The 17,516-nt window shown below is 40.7% G+C and overlaps 1 long non-coding RNA gene across 1 annotated transcript in view; it reads right to left on the bottom strand.

Annotated features, from left to right (window-relative positions):
* Positions 1–2,070, bottom strand: part of LOC109972873 (uncharacterized) — an 8,699-nt gene extending 6,629 nt beyond the window's left edge. The window contains exon 1 of the long non-coding RNA XR_002276750.1: positions 1,952–2,070. This is a non-coding gene — a long non-coding RNA (uncharacterized LOC109972873). The remainder of the gene's footprint in view (positions 1–1,951) is intronic.
* Positions 2,071–17,516: the final 15,446 nt, after the last annotated feature.

Here is a 17,516-nt window from a genome sequence, read left to right as displayed (position 1 = left end):
GGAGGTGGACACCCTCTCTACCTTTAAGATTAGACTTAAGACGTTCCTTTTTGATAAAGCTTATAGTTAGGGCTGGATCAGGTGACCCTGAGCCTTCCCTTAGTTATGCTGCTATAGGCCTAGGCTGCTGGGGGGCCCATGATGCTCTGAGTTTCTTTCCCCTCCCCTCCTGCTCTGCTCTCCTCTCCTCTCTCTCCCTATGCTTCTATATGCCTCCATTACACATTACTAACTTTGTGTCTCCTCTCTCCTGTAGTGTGTCCTCTCTCTCTCCCTGTACCTTTCTGCAGGTTGCCCTGGCCCTGGAGCTCTACATCTCTGATGAGCAGTCACCAGCCACATTGACCTGATCAGTGTTTGATTGTTGTGCCTTGTTGCTTTTCTTCTTTTGTCTCTCCTCTATCCACTCACCCCAACCGGTCGAGGCAGAAGGCCGCCCACCAAGAGCCAGGGTCTGTCGGAGGTTTCTTCCGTTAAAGGGAGTTTTTCCTCCCCACTGTCGCCAAGTGCTTGCTCAAGGGGGATTTGTTGGGTTTTCCCTATGTAATAATATTGATAATAGTAAGGTCTAGACCTTACTTTGTAAAGTGTCCTGAGATGACTTTTGTTGTGATTTGGCGCTATACAAATAAAATTTGATTTGATTTGATTTGATATGGTTTTGTTGGCTTCATCAGACCAGAACTTCCAACATGCATTGGGTCAGTTTGGAGACTAGTGTGAAGCATTTGGGATGAGAATCAGCACCTCCAAATCTGAGGCCATGGTTCTCTGCTGGAAAATAATGGGCTGCTCCCTTTAGGAATGAGTTTCTGCTCTCAAAAAAGCAGATGATAACAGTTCGTGTATACATGGCATTAGAGGTAGGGTGGCAAGTTCAGACATCCAGGGAGCTTGAAGTAGGGTCACTGCTCCTTCTCATTAAAAGGAACCAGCTGAGGTGGTAGGATGCTTCCTAGGCACCTTCCATTGTAGGCTTTCCAGGCACGTCCAACTGGTAGGAGGTACCACGATAGATCCAGAACACACTGGAATGATTATACTATTCATCTATCCTGGGAGTGCCTCAGGATCCCCCAGGAGGGGCTAGATTAGAGAAAATTACTGGAAAAACAGATGTCTGGACTGTGCTAGTAAGCCTGTTGCCCCTGTGGTCCAGCTGACTAAAAATAAGTGACTGATAATGGATGGATGGCCCCTATATGACTGCTTTAAAAAAGACACGGGCAACTTTTGTGCTGACAAGAGAGCTAAGAATGATGGAGAGAGAGAGAGACTGTTGTCCTCTTGTTGGCATGAAAAGCATCAAAGAGTATAACATTCAGGTGGCCTAAAGAACACTGGGTAAATATAAAATGGCCTTGTAAGGCAGAGTGAAGATTACAAAGCAAAGTAAAGTGAACAGTGGATATGATTTGTTTAGCATACTGTTGACCTCTCTCAAGTTTAGTTCACACTCACTTTTTTACCTTCTGCAACCTCCCTGATACAAATTTCATGGACACTTTTTATACTGACCATATAGTGGCCTTACTGGATGGTGAAATGTGCTGTAAGGTGACAGTCATGTTTTACCTGAGCTGGTAGCTCTGTCTGTGCCCTTTCAGAGTTCAGCTCCTCCACCCTGTCACCTTGTGCCAGCGTGCTGCTCTGACAAGGAGATTTGCACGTCTGTAGGATCAGTTATCATGTGCCAGACAGTGCTTTATCTTCTCCTTAAAGAATATACTGTCACACAAATCAATGATTGTGACTTTTCATTTGTCCTACACATAAAGGAAATAACGCCAACTTCCTTCATTATTTTGTGCCTGTCTATACTGTCATAGTCTCAGAAATTATCTGAAGAGGCCACACCAACAGTGTAACTGCTAACCTCTGAGGATTATGCTTTCCTAGGGCTACCTAGTAGAAGTACTTTGGATTTGCTTATGTAGACATATTTCTTTACCTCTGTTCTTGACTTTCTTTTGATGAGATAAGTCCTTGTCACCAGATGACATCCAGCAGGCAAGATTAATGTTTTTTTTTTCTGTAACAGACATGGAGTAGAAGGAGAAGCAGGTTGGCAAGCTGTCACATTGTAGTTGTACACAGAAAAATTCAACAAGTACTGCAATATAAGATCAAGATGATCACTGTGAGCCTGAAATGGGTTTTGCCTATAACACTCTGTATAACAATAAAATGTGAAATTTTAACATCAGTGACTAAAAACCAACCAATCTAATGTTTCATTGTCCAAAGCTAAAGATGATGGTGCACATGGCCTAAAATGACAAATAGAAATGACAAATGCCTTAATTCTCCTAATGGAGGAAAAGTTGATTCCGAATAAAAGAAGAAAGAAAACACAGCCACAAAAAAACTATTTAAATGATCATGAAGGATGCACTGTGTTTGAGTGTGTGTGGCAACCATTACATCAAAGAAGCCATAGAACTGGAATACCCATCAGAGGAGCTAAACCGATGACATCCCAGAGAACTTTACCTTCCACTGAGTTACACAGCCTGGCATTAAGAATGACAGTCACACACAGAGAAGCTGCAATTTGACTTTGAGAAGTCATCAGACTTGAGAAGTCAAGGATTTCAGTTGTCTACTGTATAACCTTGGCAAGTTTGGTTTCGCTATGGGGTGTACACAGAGCACTAAGAAACAAACAGAAGGGGCACAAAAAAGACTAAGGTCCAACAGGGTAAAATACGGGAACCTTCATCGCCTTTCTGTGATAGATCCACGGAAGGCAAACTAGGGTATCAGCAATTGACAGCCACCACTGAGGGTGAAACTGAAAGACTGAAGGCCACACTGACAAAAGCTGAAGTACAGCTCAACAAATACCATCTACCAAATAATCAGCTGAGGGGTGCTCAGAAGGAGGCAGGGCAGCAGTGGCAGGAGGAGAGGTGATATCCGGAAAGCCAAGATGATTAATTCTAATGACTTTGGTGATCCAGTCACTTCTCATTTAGCACCACCAACAGGTCAAGCTTTTACTTGTGCAGTGAAATACGATTTCAACATCAATTTAGTGTGAAAATTGATACAAATGGTAGCCTGGATGATGGATGACTGTGAGCTACCCTACTCAGGCTTATGCCTCAGAAAAGCAAGACTACACTGGTATTGGGTAGGACTTCCTGGAGTGTTTTACTGTAGACAGGTTCATATATGCTTTTTCTGGAGCCCTCCTGGAAAAAAAAAAAAAAACAGTCATGAATTTGTAGTGTAGTGACAGCAGCCTAGTGTATATACACCAAATACTACAGTGTATTGATTTTCTTTGTTCAGACTTTGAAGCTAAATATATCCAGTTGTTAAAGCTCATCAAGGAGGAACTGTCTGGAATCAATCACCAGTGCCACTACACAATACAAAATCAGTGGAAAACCTCACATCAGGGGCAGTCAAATATGTCTTGGAATCAGCTGCACAATGGTGTAATGGTTCTAGATGTAAAGTGAATCCAAACATTTATAAATACATCACATTTTGATGTACTGTTTTGTGCTTAATTTTCACAGTTTGAGGGCAGTGTCAGTCATGAACACACTGATGTAGTCAAAATATCAGTCGTGTGAAAGGAAAACGCTGGATCAGGTTCTGTGTGAGGAGTACTATAGGTAACACATAGAAAAATGTTCAAACTCAACTCCAAGTCCCTGGAAATGTATAAGAATCAAGCTTTGTAATAAAACAAACAAACTCATAAAATAGCAAACAAAAGATAAACTTTACATTTGTAATATCTCCACCTTGTTTATGGGTGTGTCAAATGTCCATTTGAGAAATTTACCCAGCATTCTACAAACAGCAATGTAGTAGGAAGTTAATGACATTCTTAGATTACATCATAGTTGTCAAACCAAAATGTTTAATTGTTATGATATTTGAAAGGTTTGGTTGGTGGGCTGGGTGCTGAAATCCTGGCACAGCTTTTAACTCATGCTGATGTTACAAACTGCTCATCCTGTTGTGACTTAGTCCCCATGACATGTGGCCTCATCGCAACAGCCACTGTTTGTTATGGACAGAACAGGACTGATGACTAAGAAGTCCATTCACCAGGAAAAGACTGTGACACAGATCATGACATGTTGTGTGCGCAAACCTTGGATATTTCTTTCAAGTTGCATGTATTGGGTTCACAGCTGTTTTTTCAGTCTTTATTCTTGTATATTAAATTACCAATTACTAATGGAATGAGTAGTTAACCACTAAGCTAGATCTGATTTGATCACATTATTGTGGCTTTGAGTTCATAAGGGTGATGACATTTTACAATGTGACAAATTTAAAATTTTACAGGAGAGTGACACCCCAAATCTGGGACTGAGTGTAGGTGTGAATGTGGTATTAACAGTGTCCACTATAAATTTTCACTAAACATCCAGACTGACTGTTAGAAAAACGTTCAGCAACAAACCATTATATCTGAAATAAATTGCAGCCACTTATGATTGATTTTCTTGCAAAAAAAAAAACTTAATGAACTATTGAGTTTTGTCATGAGGAGACCAAGCAAATGCACTGATCAGTGACAACTTCAAGCCAAGATTTCAACTAAATTTAACTGCAATTATAATAATTATAGTAATTACAGTAACAAAGTTACATTAGTGGCTACTTACATAGGTATTTATGAATAATTAGTCAGGGTAAAAGGATCATCATATAATTAATTACACTAATATGAAGATATAGTAGTCAACACAATGCAACAAATACAAGCACAGCATCAAGACAGCATCTAAGGAACATAATGAATCTTAGAAGAAAAGTGAGGTGCAGCTTTGTTACTGTACATTCCCAGGAGAGCCCAATTCAGATCCTTGTCAACAACAATATCATCACCAGCGTCTCCTGCAATGCCACACGGCGCTTCCTCTGCTTCTGAGGCTGCAGGGACTAAACAATTGCTCCCAACAGACAAACCTAAATTCTGGGGTTCAGAAGATGATGTATCTTACCATTGTGAAGCAGAACAGGTTCATGTTTAAAGGTCCGTACCAAAGACAGTGGAGCCAAGTGGAGACAAGCTGTACGACGTGGCCTCTGGTGCACAAACACATTCCCAAACAAGCACACATGCACACCCTCACACATCCCTGTGATGTAAAAGCTCATGCAACCTCCATGCTCTCCACAGCCCAGTGACTTGATCCTAGTTTCAAATCCCTCACATACAATAATCCAGTAAATGCAGTGAGCTGTCAACACTGGCCTCACAGAGAGCCAGGGCACCCGTAACAAGAAGACAAAGAGCAGAGAGCAGCTTTGTTTGGCACGTGTCCAAAATAATTGTGCTAACAGCCTAATAGAGCTCAAACATCAAGAGGCTGCGTTTAGTGAGAAACAAATAACTGTGCGCGACTATCATTCTTTTGGTAGAACAGTTTGAACTGTCTTGAACGGCCCTTTATAGTTGTTAACGATTATTTTATATACCTAAATTCTTGCTGCTAAAAAACACTTCAGTGTTATACTGGTGTCAAAGTTGTGTCTTACAAATAATGATGCAAAAGATTAAAACTGATGTAATTCTTTGTCAGTGCCCTGGTTCACACATACACACCTGGAAGCTGCTCACTTCAACCACACTCTGATTTCCTGGCCACTGAACAGTTGGGGATTAAGTGACTTGCTCAGAAGCACCTCTGCAGTGGCGATGGCTTTCTTCTAACCTCTAAGCTAACACCTCCCACAAGCTCACGCTAGCTAATGTATTTCTAACTTTGTTCTGTCAAAATGAAAAATCTTGTGTAAGTTCAATATGATTATTTGGATGTTGAAGCTTCAATCCATAATGATACTGCTAACACTGAAATTCAAGCTAAATGAGGTCCAGTAACAACTGTGTGCTTATACCACATCAGTCTGATGACTGGAGCTGATGACACCTCTACTCAAACTGTGGGTCCAGACACAAGTGAACAAGAAATACTGTTTGTGTTTCATGACAAGTTAGCAATGGTTTGTAGAAAACCAAAGAAATAAAAGTGAATCCATCATCCACAAAACTACTGTACCAAAATACAAAGGAGTGTACAAAGACTAAACTCTGAATTATAGGAGTTTTGTTATTTTTACATGACCATTAATCCTTTTTTTTTTAAAAACTCTTTAATAATCTTTAAAGATGTTTCATGTTAAATCTACACAGGGCACTTTATTAGGTACACATGTACAACTGTGTGCACTTCAATGTAACACTTGTGCCTTAACATCTGTGTTTATAAAGCTCATGTTGTTCCTAATATTCTGACCCTCTCATCCATGTAGCTGGGGGGGACCAAAACATAGAAACACCTCTAAATATAATGTAGTCCAGTACAAGACCACTTTTAACTATGACCTCAATAATAAACACATAATTGAATTTACACATTTATGAAATTTCACCAAAAACTGAAACATTTTGAGCTTCATAAACACAAATTTTAAGGTGGAAGTGTTGCATTGAATTGCATACAATTGTACAGGTGTACCTAATAAAGTGCCCCGTGAGTGTATTTATTTCTTGAGTTTTTGTCCACAACAAGGAGGATGGGTAATTTTAGAACAGTATTTTATTGAACATACATGGGGACAGTACACTTGTACTGCAAATGGACAGGTCGACCCATACTGCCCAAAGACTTAGAGCTGTACCACTGAAAAGTACACACTCCACAAGAAGAACTGGTTTTGTCATACAGAGACCTTATATATCATATAGATCCATGTAGGATACATATATTTCAATCCAAAGCACAAACCCTCATCAAAATGTCACTTTAACCAGTGTCATGTTTGAGCATGGATGGTGTTGAATGCTGGTGTACGGCCTTCTTCTGGGACTGGACAGGAACACAACTTTATACATTCATAGAGTCAGTGGGCCTCACATTAATCCTTGAATGTTCCAACCTAATGATCAGCAATGACAAAATAGTCTCTGTTGTCTTTTGCACTCAGATGTGTCTCAGGAACATACTGCATTAAGTGTCACAGTGTGGCATTACAATATTGTAAGCTACACCACTTTTGATGCCTGCAACATTTTATACAAGGAGAACAAGTTCTAGAAAACTGTCAGGCCAACAGCTAAAGTGCAGTCTCATTACAGTGATACTGTACCCTTTTGTTTCACACATGCACTCGCCTTTAATACAGCCTGTCCACAATGTGAGGAAACACGTCTTCTTTGCTCTTCAATCGTGCATGAAACTCTTGTCATCCACCACATCCTTTCCTGGAATTATAGTAAATGTACACTTCATAACAACACTGACATTACTCTGGCAGTTTTACATCTCTCCTGCAGATGGCAGTGTCACACCAACTGATTTTAAAGTGGTTCTGAGCTCATCTCATCTGTCATTGCAGCTTAGTTCTACACTCCTACAATGACTACTTTTTACTTTTACTTTTTAAGCTTTATCTTCTATAATGTTAAATACTCTACATGTGTTTATTTAAATTCTTAAATATCCTTAACTCTTGTAATAAGTTACAATATGCAAGATATTACATTAAGATCATATATTACTTGCATAAATTTTTACCAAATGCAGGAACAGTTATTCTTGAAAAGCTTAATTAAATGCTGTAATTCTTCTTGTGACAGTCTGAATATAACATAATCCATCAATTCCCATTACATGCCTTCCACAGTGTGTAATTATAATATTAAATCACATTATGCCTTCAGTCTAGATCTGCTGCTCTAGGTAAAGTTTGACCTCCAGTTTCAGGCAAAAGTACAACTCTCATTCACTCAGACATGTTCATCCAATGGGGAATGGAGGCTGCACCTCTGACCCTGTTCCCAACCTCCCACTTACCCAACATTCCTGCATTGACCTCTGACCCCAGGATGTACAGATTCTCAGCCCAGAGGCTATGACCCAGTGCCCTTTATTGTGACCTTTTGAACTTCTGACACCTCACAGTCAAAAAGTGAAACACTTTGTCCCTTGGAATAAATGACCTCTCGTCCTCTTCTCTGGAAAAGGTATGTGAGTACGTTGACCCTGCTCAACCTTTCATTAGCCATTTCTTTTATTACACTGCTTCATCCCTGCTGTCTCATCAGCACGTCACAGAGTAGGGGATGGTGAGAGGAAGGAGAATGAGTGGGGAGGGAGCAAAATGACAAAGAGGAGGAAAGCGAAAGAAAACTAAACAGAAAGAGAGATATGGAAGCAGGGAGAGGCGGAGAGAGGAGATAGGGATGTAAAATGAGGGCGGAAAGATAGAGCCAAGGAAAGATAGATTGGCAGCATCTGCTGCGTTGACTAAAATGTCACCTTTAAATGGCTTCCCCGTCCTTGATGTCAGAGCTCCCTATCAGATCTCCATTCTCCTTGGGAGTTGTAGTTCTGATGACTTATGTAGGACACAAAACAGGCCTCTTATAAAATATAGCACCAGTTCAAGAAGGGAAAAACTATTTCTTGTGCCTGCTGTGGCTCTGTGAGTTCTTCTGAAATGGATCATTTCAGTGTTAAGTCAAAGGTCATTATGCCATGTATGAATAAGATAATTGGATTTTGTGGCTTGCTGATACTGAGAGCTTACCGGGCGATGCAGCTACCTGTCTTCTTGTAACAAACAATTTTTTTCCTGTTTTGCTTTCACATGATATAAAATCTATTTTACTGAACACTGCTGGCACAATAAGACACCTCTGCTCATTCTAACCACATTTAGCTGAGATATATCTGAATACTTCAGCCAGGCAGACAACATTTAAAATGGAGCCATGAGGATTTAACTTCATGCTAGAAGATATAGGCAGACCTTTAGTGTGTATTTCAGATAAATCTCATGCAGCTAAATCTGCCCCAAGGCGAGAACAATGCACCCACATCTGGAAGGTGGCAGGTCTTATTAACTGTCACTTGACATGAGATACAGTTGACATGTGTAAGAGATACGTGTGTGTGTGTGTATGTCATCAGAGAGGTGGGGGATCCACAGCATTATGGGGCGAAGTCAGACCATGCTGACATTGCCTCCATGTGGTGGCTTGCCACAGAGCACAGCGGTGCCACACTTGATGTCATTTCTATCTTAAATGTCACTCTCAGTAAACCCATCACCATCTACTCACTCATGTCCCTGGGGCCACATTCATCCTTCAGCCTTACATTAATGTAACAAAAAGGAGAGGGCAGCCAGACCCCGTTTCTGGCTCTCTACAGATGCTGTTTATTCCTCTTTCACATTAGCCATTGTGTCACTGTAGGTTGTTCAACTCAAAGATACACTAAAAATATATTGAGGGTCAGTGGGCCTGCATTGTGTGAGCTTAGGTGTACAGATGACATGTGCTCACTGGTCTTACCACTGGCCCTAAAGTGACCTTTGATCTAAGCGTGACCCAGAGGTCATGAGGTGGCCTTTCATTCCCACTAGTGTGGTGGCAGCCAGGCTAATTACACAAACTGCCTCTCTGTGAGAGCCATAAAAGGAGTTATAGCTGTAAGAAGGGCTGTGATGACTGTGCTCATTTAGTGATGCTTTGTAACTAAGTAAGGCTTTGTCCTCAACATTCATTAATGAGTAAGGTATGGGTAGTAGTGTGACAGTTTACTAATATATCGTAAAGGGTGAAACCTGCTGTTCTTCAAAACAAAGGTGTAGCAAATTGAATTTTGGTAAACCTTAAGAAGTCACACATTTAGAAAAAGATATACTACACATTATTACCAAGTGAGGTGTATAATATTATGGTACACACTTTACACATAAATGATCAATATAGATATCAATATAACGAGTGGAATTCACTAATAAACACTTCTACAAGGAAAATTAAGGGGAGGGGTCTTTTATCACTTTCCATTTTTGTGAATCAACTGATTTAACATTTATATTTCTACTTCACCTTTGTTTATTATCCTATCAGTTTCAAGAACTTGTTCAGGTGTTGGTGTGTGCAGATAGTGCTTGTACAGTGGTGAATTACTTTTTAAATATATCAGCTTCATTTATATGTTGCCAGTTAATTTGATTAATTTATTTATTTATTCATTTGTAGTCTACTTATAATATTGGCTTTAAACTGTCAAAGTAATAAATAAATAAATGAGTTTCTTTCTTTTTGTAAGTCTCTCTTTCATGTTAAACGTTGATATCCACAGTTTTCTAACCTCAACCAAATGTTAGGAATGGTCTAAACATAACAGTGAAAAAGGTAAATAATGTAGTAGCCAGATATACAGGTGGTTATGTTATCAGTGAACATCTTACCGACACATCAACGGTATCAATATTTTTGCAACTTGCCAAATATGTACATTAAAGCTACAGTATGTAATTTTTTCCATTTCTAGTCTCAACATTAGACACAACGAGGATATAGGTGAAAGGAAAGGGGATGGGGTGGGGGTGGGAGCATGCCAGTTTCTCTCAGTCATCATTCAAAATACTGCAATGAAAAACATCATGTTTCAGCCACTCACAGTGCAGGTCTGACATGCCTGCCCCTTTTCACCTCGACTCATGTGACCCTAACAACACATAGTGGCTGGGTGGGTCAACAACATGTGACCAAATGGCCCTCAAGGTGTTAATGAATAGAGAATTAAAATGTAATAACAGAGTATGTGCCATATGATCACAGTTTCCTAAACAGCCATTGTAGAAGTGCATCTTTGTTGTGAAAGCTGCTCCAGAAGCAGCTGCTCTCTTTGTAGCACAGTGCTCTCTGTGACAGAATGAAACTATTGAATGTTTTCTAAATCATCAGCACAGATGTGTTTTCTTTAGTCGATCTCTTTTCCTAAGCAGACTGACATGAATTGAAGGAGCTTACTTTGCAGTTCAGAAGAGTTTCTGTTTTCATTTCATAACTTAAAGCAGCCCTTTTGAGCTGCAGCTGCACAACTCAGCCACAACTTTATCAAGATATCAAAAATAATGAAATGCTTCCATAAAACATTTAAATATAGAACACAATAAAAGTGGTGTCAAAAATAAACAAACCATCACACATAAAGACACAAAATAAATAATCCATTTGCAACCTACTTCTGTCCCTGTGTGAGCTTCATTGTTTGGTACTAAAAACATTTTTTAAATTTAAGAAATGTCTCCCCAGGCACGAAAATATCTACAAAGCCCTCATCACTGACAAAGGGTTTGTAGCTGTGGGACCATGAAGAAATTAGGCCTCCTGAGCAGGAGGCTTCCAACACCCTTCTAAACAAAACAGAGAACTGTTGCTTGTTAAACCACCAGTGTGATCCCACTTCTAATTTTGAGATTCCCACCCCAGTGTGTGGATTCAAGTGTATGAAGCCAAGAGCATTAGTGCTGCCTCTCTGAACGCATGGCAGCACAGGAATGACATTGTCAACATGTGTGTTTTTAATAGGATAGCAAACTAAACCTGTTTTCTGGTCAGCAATTAGCCATTCTTCTAGCCCAGTGTACATTAGGAAAAGCTGCAGAAAACAGGCTTTGAAGGCTAGAAGAAAGAGTGGAGGACAGAGACAGGGTCTCAAATTAAGGCCTGGCTATTTTTTTTCTACTACTGACTTAAACTTCACCACTATCAATTATCATTGCCCCTGTAAACTATACTGCAGTTACTAATGTTCCCTACCCCTTTTTAGGTTTCTCATTTCATTTTTCTCTCCATTCCATATGGTGGCACATTATCAAACATTCTTGTAGCCTTTGTGTTTTCAAAAGCATTTACCTAGGGAGATAGGAAACGCCTTTGGCAGACCAGAGACACAGGACCCCACCCCCTTGCTCTGAACCACAGTGCTGATTGTCAGGAAAGCTCAGATGAAACACAGGATTATGACTATAGTACAGTGGCATGGATTATCATTTTGATATTTGGCTTTCTTTCCAACAGACTTCATCTGCTGGGTGATGATGCTGCAGTATAGAAAAGGTTTTCCATCACAGGCCAAATAAGGACATTGCTGAAAGGTTGGTGGGAACTTTATGGACACAATATGATGTACAGTATATCACTTGTACGGTGTTTGGATGGAGGTTGTTCAAAAATGTGAAAGCCCAGTGTACAGACAGACCTGAGGGGCAGGTGATGGGACATTGTGATGCCGCCTGACATCTTCCTCAGAGCTGTTTCAGGCAACAAATAACAGGTCTGTCTGCTGCCAGCCTGCAGGCCACCTAGCAGGTCAGGCCTGACACTCTGAGATGCGACAGTGCAAACTCTCACTACCCACCCCGTCCTCCCAGTCCAAGGCCAGGCCGGAGCCCCAGAATGCACCAGGAACAGTCACAGCCGATGAGGAGTGGCGCCAGTGAGAAGGGAGAAAAATCCCTCTTTTTTTAAGGTGCAATGAAAGGTCAGCAGCCTGGTATCACTGGGAGAATTAGTCACCACATTGCCTACCTTGAAATCAGTAGAGGCTCGAGAGCAAGATGAAGGAAGAAAACAGGTGGAGGGCTGGAGAGTGGCGGCAGATAGGTGGTGAGGGAGTAATGAGTCGGACGGGTGAGGACAGGATGACAGGGTCAGGAGGGGGTGGAGAGGCAGGTTGAGGTAATGTGCTATGTGAAGCATGTGTATGAGTTTTTGATTTGAAAACTTGGTGTGTATGTACTCTGTGGTTGAGGGTGGGGGTGGGGGATCACTGAAGACAACTTGCCCTTGCAGCACTTCATCACATCCAGTTTTTTATCCATGCTTCCTGAACCTCGACTTTCTTTTACGCTCCAGTTAGCTCTCAGCGGACAATGTGATCAGAGTGTCCCTGCATGTGCATTGTGCAAGCAATGTTCCAGGCTTTAGTTAAGATATCAATGGTGCATGCACCTTCCCAGTCCTAATGAGAAATCTCCAGGGACAACAGTAATTATCAAACAACTAAATGCAAAGCAAGCCAAAGTACCATATTTATTCTTGGGCCTGCTGCTGATAAAAGATTTGACTGCATCATTTACTTTGGATTAAAAATACTAACCAGGGCTGAGGTGATGTCAGATCTTAGTAGCCTGTCAGTCATAGTCAGACTCTGCCACATTTGAATTCTGGGACCATCTGCTGCTTCATACATCCTCTCTAATAGCTTTCCTTTTCCATCAGGACTGTCTCACTATCTGACATAATGTAGTTATGCACAAGACATTCACTTAATATTCAACAAAGTGCACACTATCTGGTTTCACGGATGTGTGGCATTCTCTCAACCTGCCAGCACATAACAAGAATTTAAGCACATGAGAACTTGGTATTTGACTGCTCTGGAGTCTGAATAGAGTGGAGGGGAGCTGAGTAGAGGATTGAGATTGATCAGCAGTGAGACAGTGGCTGTGCCGCTTGCTGAGTGTTTCTGATTTTTTAAGGTCACCCTCACTAAAACCAAAAGGGCACATCAATTTTAGAACCCTCATGAGGAGGCATTGCGTCTTCTCCTCGATCACTCAGCCCCCTGTGGAGAAATGGCATCTGAAGGTGCACTTGATTTGTGTGAAACCCAGCACAGTGCATGATCAGAATAAAAAATACACCTACACAACCTGGGTAAACAGATGGATAGCACCTCAACATGCGACGCTAGATGGCTTCAGAGAATATGCAACAACTGGAAGGTAGCTGATTAGTAACTTGGAAGTTGTCAAAAGTTGTCAGAGACAGTGTGGTGTTCTGAATGTCATACTCACTGCACGTTTCTGTGACATAGTTTTGGTACAGTACCAGATGTAACTGCACAAGTATCTGAACAGTTAAACATGGGTAAGTCTTCCTTTCACAAAAAGAGATAGAATTAGCACCTTGTGGTCGTGTGCCACTGCCAACCAGTCAAGTTATAGTTCATATGCATGTCTGTCCAGACTCATATAATTTACAGTATGTAGTGAAAACTTTGAAGGAATTTGAAAAAGGATATTACGTGTATTTTTGGCAAAAATGGAAGCTATCACTATACTGTCGTGTATGACTCCAGTGGATAATCACCAGTGAGATACATGCTGTCTTCACTCAGAGACTATTTTTACAGAGTGGTACAGAGCTTTGGCACATTGTCCTTGAGTCCAAGTGGAAGTTTTATTGAATTTGAATTTGAAGAAAAGAAAGTCCCTCAAGGCACTCCTGTGATATTGCGTTCACAAGAATGGGACGGACGTGAGGTCAAAGTGACCTGTGACCTATGACCTTTGACCTCCAAAATCTAATTAGTTCATCCTTGAGTCCAAGTGGACGTCTGTCCAAATGTGTAGAAATTCCCTCAAGATGTTTCTGAGATATTGTGTCCACAAGAATGGGACAGACAGATGGACAATCTGAAAACCTAACAGCTCCAGCCACAGCTGTTGCTAGAGCAGAGACATAAAAAGGAAGAAACACATGCGCAACATGTTATGAACTCAGAACAGTCTATAGTAAAAACCTCATGAATGAAACCGAATTCTGGAGTTTTTTTTTAAGTCAATGGAATAATTGCTTCAAGTGTAACTGGCCTAGACATGACCCGCCCTTCTTTACTGTAGAAACAAAAAGGTCAAACACAGTGTGGAACCGTTCAACATCCAGTCAGTTCTGTACTTTTGGAAAGCACTGCAAGGACAAAAACAATGAGGCGTTCATCCCCGAGACAGCTTCAGGGAACAGCAGTGAGTGGGAGGAGAGAGAAAAGATAAGATCACACAAAAAAAACACACAGACAGACAAGGAGAGGGAGAACAAGAGAAAGAGCGGGAGGAGGAGAGACATCAGAGATCAGGGTGACCCTGTGCCACTCAGGAACATGCCCTGCCTATAAGCTAAAGGAGAAACCTAAAGTTTACCAATGAGTAGTCTCTCTGCTGTCATGTCCTGAGAACTGGGCCTTGACAGCGATCATTTTCCAGCAGCACAGGGCCACGTCGCTCTCTACACTCTGCCTGACATAGCTGAAGCATGTTTGGGTGAAATGTTTAGCCAAGGAACTCGAGCTGACGGCAGACAGCACTCATAAAAGAAGAGGTAATTAGAGATTTACAGACTGAACAATTCTCCAAACTAACCTCAGGGTGGGGAAATATTTTCCACTGGGCTGCCAAAGCAGGGGGAGACTGAGGAAGCATGCTCACAAAAACATCACAGCAGATGGTGCTTTGCTTTGATATATGTCAGGCTTAATGGAGCCTACCTACTATCAAAGCAAAACAAACTCCTTACTAAAACTGAGTGAGCCTGACCAAGATGTGCATTAATCCATGGCAAAAGAAGGCCAGAGCTGTCCGTGGTCACAGGGACTTAAAAAATGTTAACAATTAAGCAGCAGTTCAGCTTGTCTTTAATAAATGACATCTACGCATCCGGAGTAACACATCAGCAAACAGTGAAACCTCAGCTGGATGAAACAAGCAGCTGATAACAGTGACTGAAACATCTTCACTAGCACAAGTGCAGCATCTAACAAAGAGCAATAAGATGTAAATAAATGAAAACATTTGTTAAACAGACAGACTCTGATAGACTGACAGTTTACTGACTTTGTTCTGTTACAAGTATTTTGCTAGCATGGCTAAAAATATAAGGATGGCAATGTTTGACAGTTGGTAAACCGCTTTGGCTCAGACTGAAATAGCTCAACAGTTATGGATTGTCATGAAATTTTGGATTTGTGGTTCCCAGAGGGTGACTTGGTGATCCCACGACTTTTTCTCCAGCACCACCATGAGGTCAACATTTGTGGTTTTGAATGAAATGTCTCAGTAATCTTTGGATGATTTCCAAGAAAAAGCTGCTGTAGAAGACGAAAGGAGAGAAATCTAAATGTTCTTTGTTGCAATTTTAAAGTGGCCGTTAGCCCATCTTGCCATCATGCTGGGTCATACTTGCTTACATGCTATTCTGATCTTCATAAATACATTGGTCATCTGACAGTGGTGGAAGAAGTATTCAGATCCCTTACATCAGTAAAAGTAGCAACACCACAGAGTAAAAATACTTATTTTGTTACAAGTAAAAGTCTTGTATTCAAAATAAGGATAATCACCTTTATTTGGCCAAGTACGTTACACACAAGGAATTTGTTTCCGGTACAGAACAGAGGCAGCCATCAGTGGCACCAACTCAACTGATGGCTCCATCAGGAGCAACTTGGGGGTTCAGTCTTGCCCAAGGACACTTCGACAGGCACCGAGATTTGAACCTGTGACCCTCCAATTGGGAGATGACTGCTCTACCCACTGAACCACAGTGGCTCCCAAAAATCACATTCCCTGACCAGGAATCAAACCCGGGCAGCGGCAAAATTGCACAGTTTACATTGATGCACAACATATTATTTGTTTATAATTGTCATCACTTTGTATGTTTAATTGGTGTGTTCACTAAAGACATGAAAGTTCATAACTGTTGGTGTTTTATCAGCTTATAAATATTGTTTATTGATATTTCAGGCATTGGTGAAGATCACACTTCCTGACCAAGTAATGCAGAAAACCAGGAAACTGCAAACAGTCTCATTACTTTCCCTGCAACTGTATTCTTATAATTTGAATCTTTTGACTTTTACACTGAAGCTCAATAAGATCTTATGATTATATTGTTATTTTTACATTAATCTGGTTCTGAAAAGTAACAGTAACTAAACTTATAAAAGTAGTGGATTAAAAAGTACAATATTTGCTTCCAAAATGAAGTGAGGTCGAAGTATGATGTAGCACAAAATGAAAATACTTAGGTAAAGTACAGCTGTCTCAAAGCTTTACTTAAGTATAGTACCTGAGTAAATGTACTTAGTTACTTTTCACCACTGTCATCTGAGTATCAGTATGTTTTAGAAGTACAGTGCCATGTATGTATGAAGGAGAAATTGTTACTGGATTACAAGGTTCACATAATTCATTCCTATAGAAGTTGTTCAGTGACACATACATAAATTCTTCATGTTTCTGGACTCCAGTTATAAAAATGATCCAAACGTTATGTCAGCATTTGTCTGCTATTAGAGTCAGTCGACTTCCTGTTGACGCATGGATGGGGTAAAATAAAACAGCCCTACAGTTCTTCTTGCAACTGACTTTGAAACCAGTGGATCAATCAAAACATACAGTACTTTTGTAAAATGCTCCACAGTAAAATGCTTTTTGGACGGGTATGTATCATGTGATGAAGCAGCTGGACACTGAAGCTTTAGTCTACTTTACTACCTTGTTAAGTATTTATAAAAAAGAGATGGTGCATGTGGCACTGACTTAAACATATACTAAAAATATCCATGTTTGTTGCAATGAAATGTGTCACCCTGTGCAACAGTATGAGTCACTGATATGTTGTTAATAGTTTTTGGACAACAACGGAGATCTCTGGCACACAGAAATAAGATATACAGCACTGTCCATCCATCCATCCATTTTCCTCTGCTTATCCGGGACCGGGTCGCGGGGGCAGCAGTCTAAACAAAGATGCCCAGACTTCCCTCTCTCCAGACACTTCCTCCAGCTCCTCCGGGGGGATGCCGAGGCGCTCCCAGGCCAGCTGAGAGTTGTATTAAACCTTATTTAAAGTCTATGTGTTTCCCATCATACACAGCTTTTAACAT

The sequence above is a fragment of the Monopterus albus genome, unplaced genomic scaffold (assembly GCF_001952655.1).
Source record: "Monopterus albus unplaced genomic scaffold, M_albus_1.0 scaffold272.1, whole genome shotgun sequence".
In the NCBI taxonomy this organism is placed as follows: Eukaryota; Metazoa; Chordata; class Actinopteri; order Synbranchiformes; family Synbranchidae; genus Monopterus; species Monopterus albus.
Note: the sequence above shows the minus strand (reverse complement) of the source record. Positions and strands in the feature narration are given on the sequence as shown.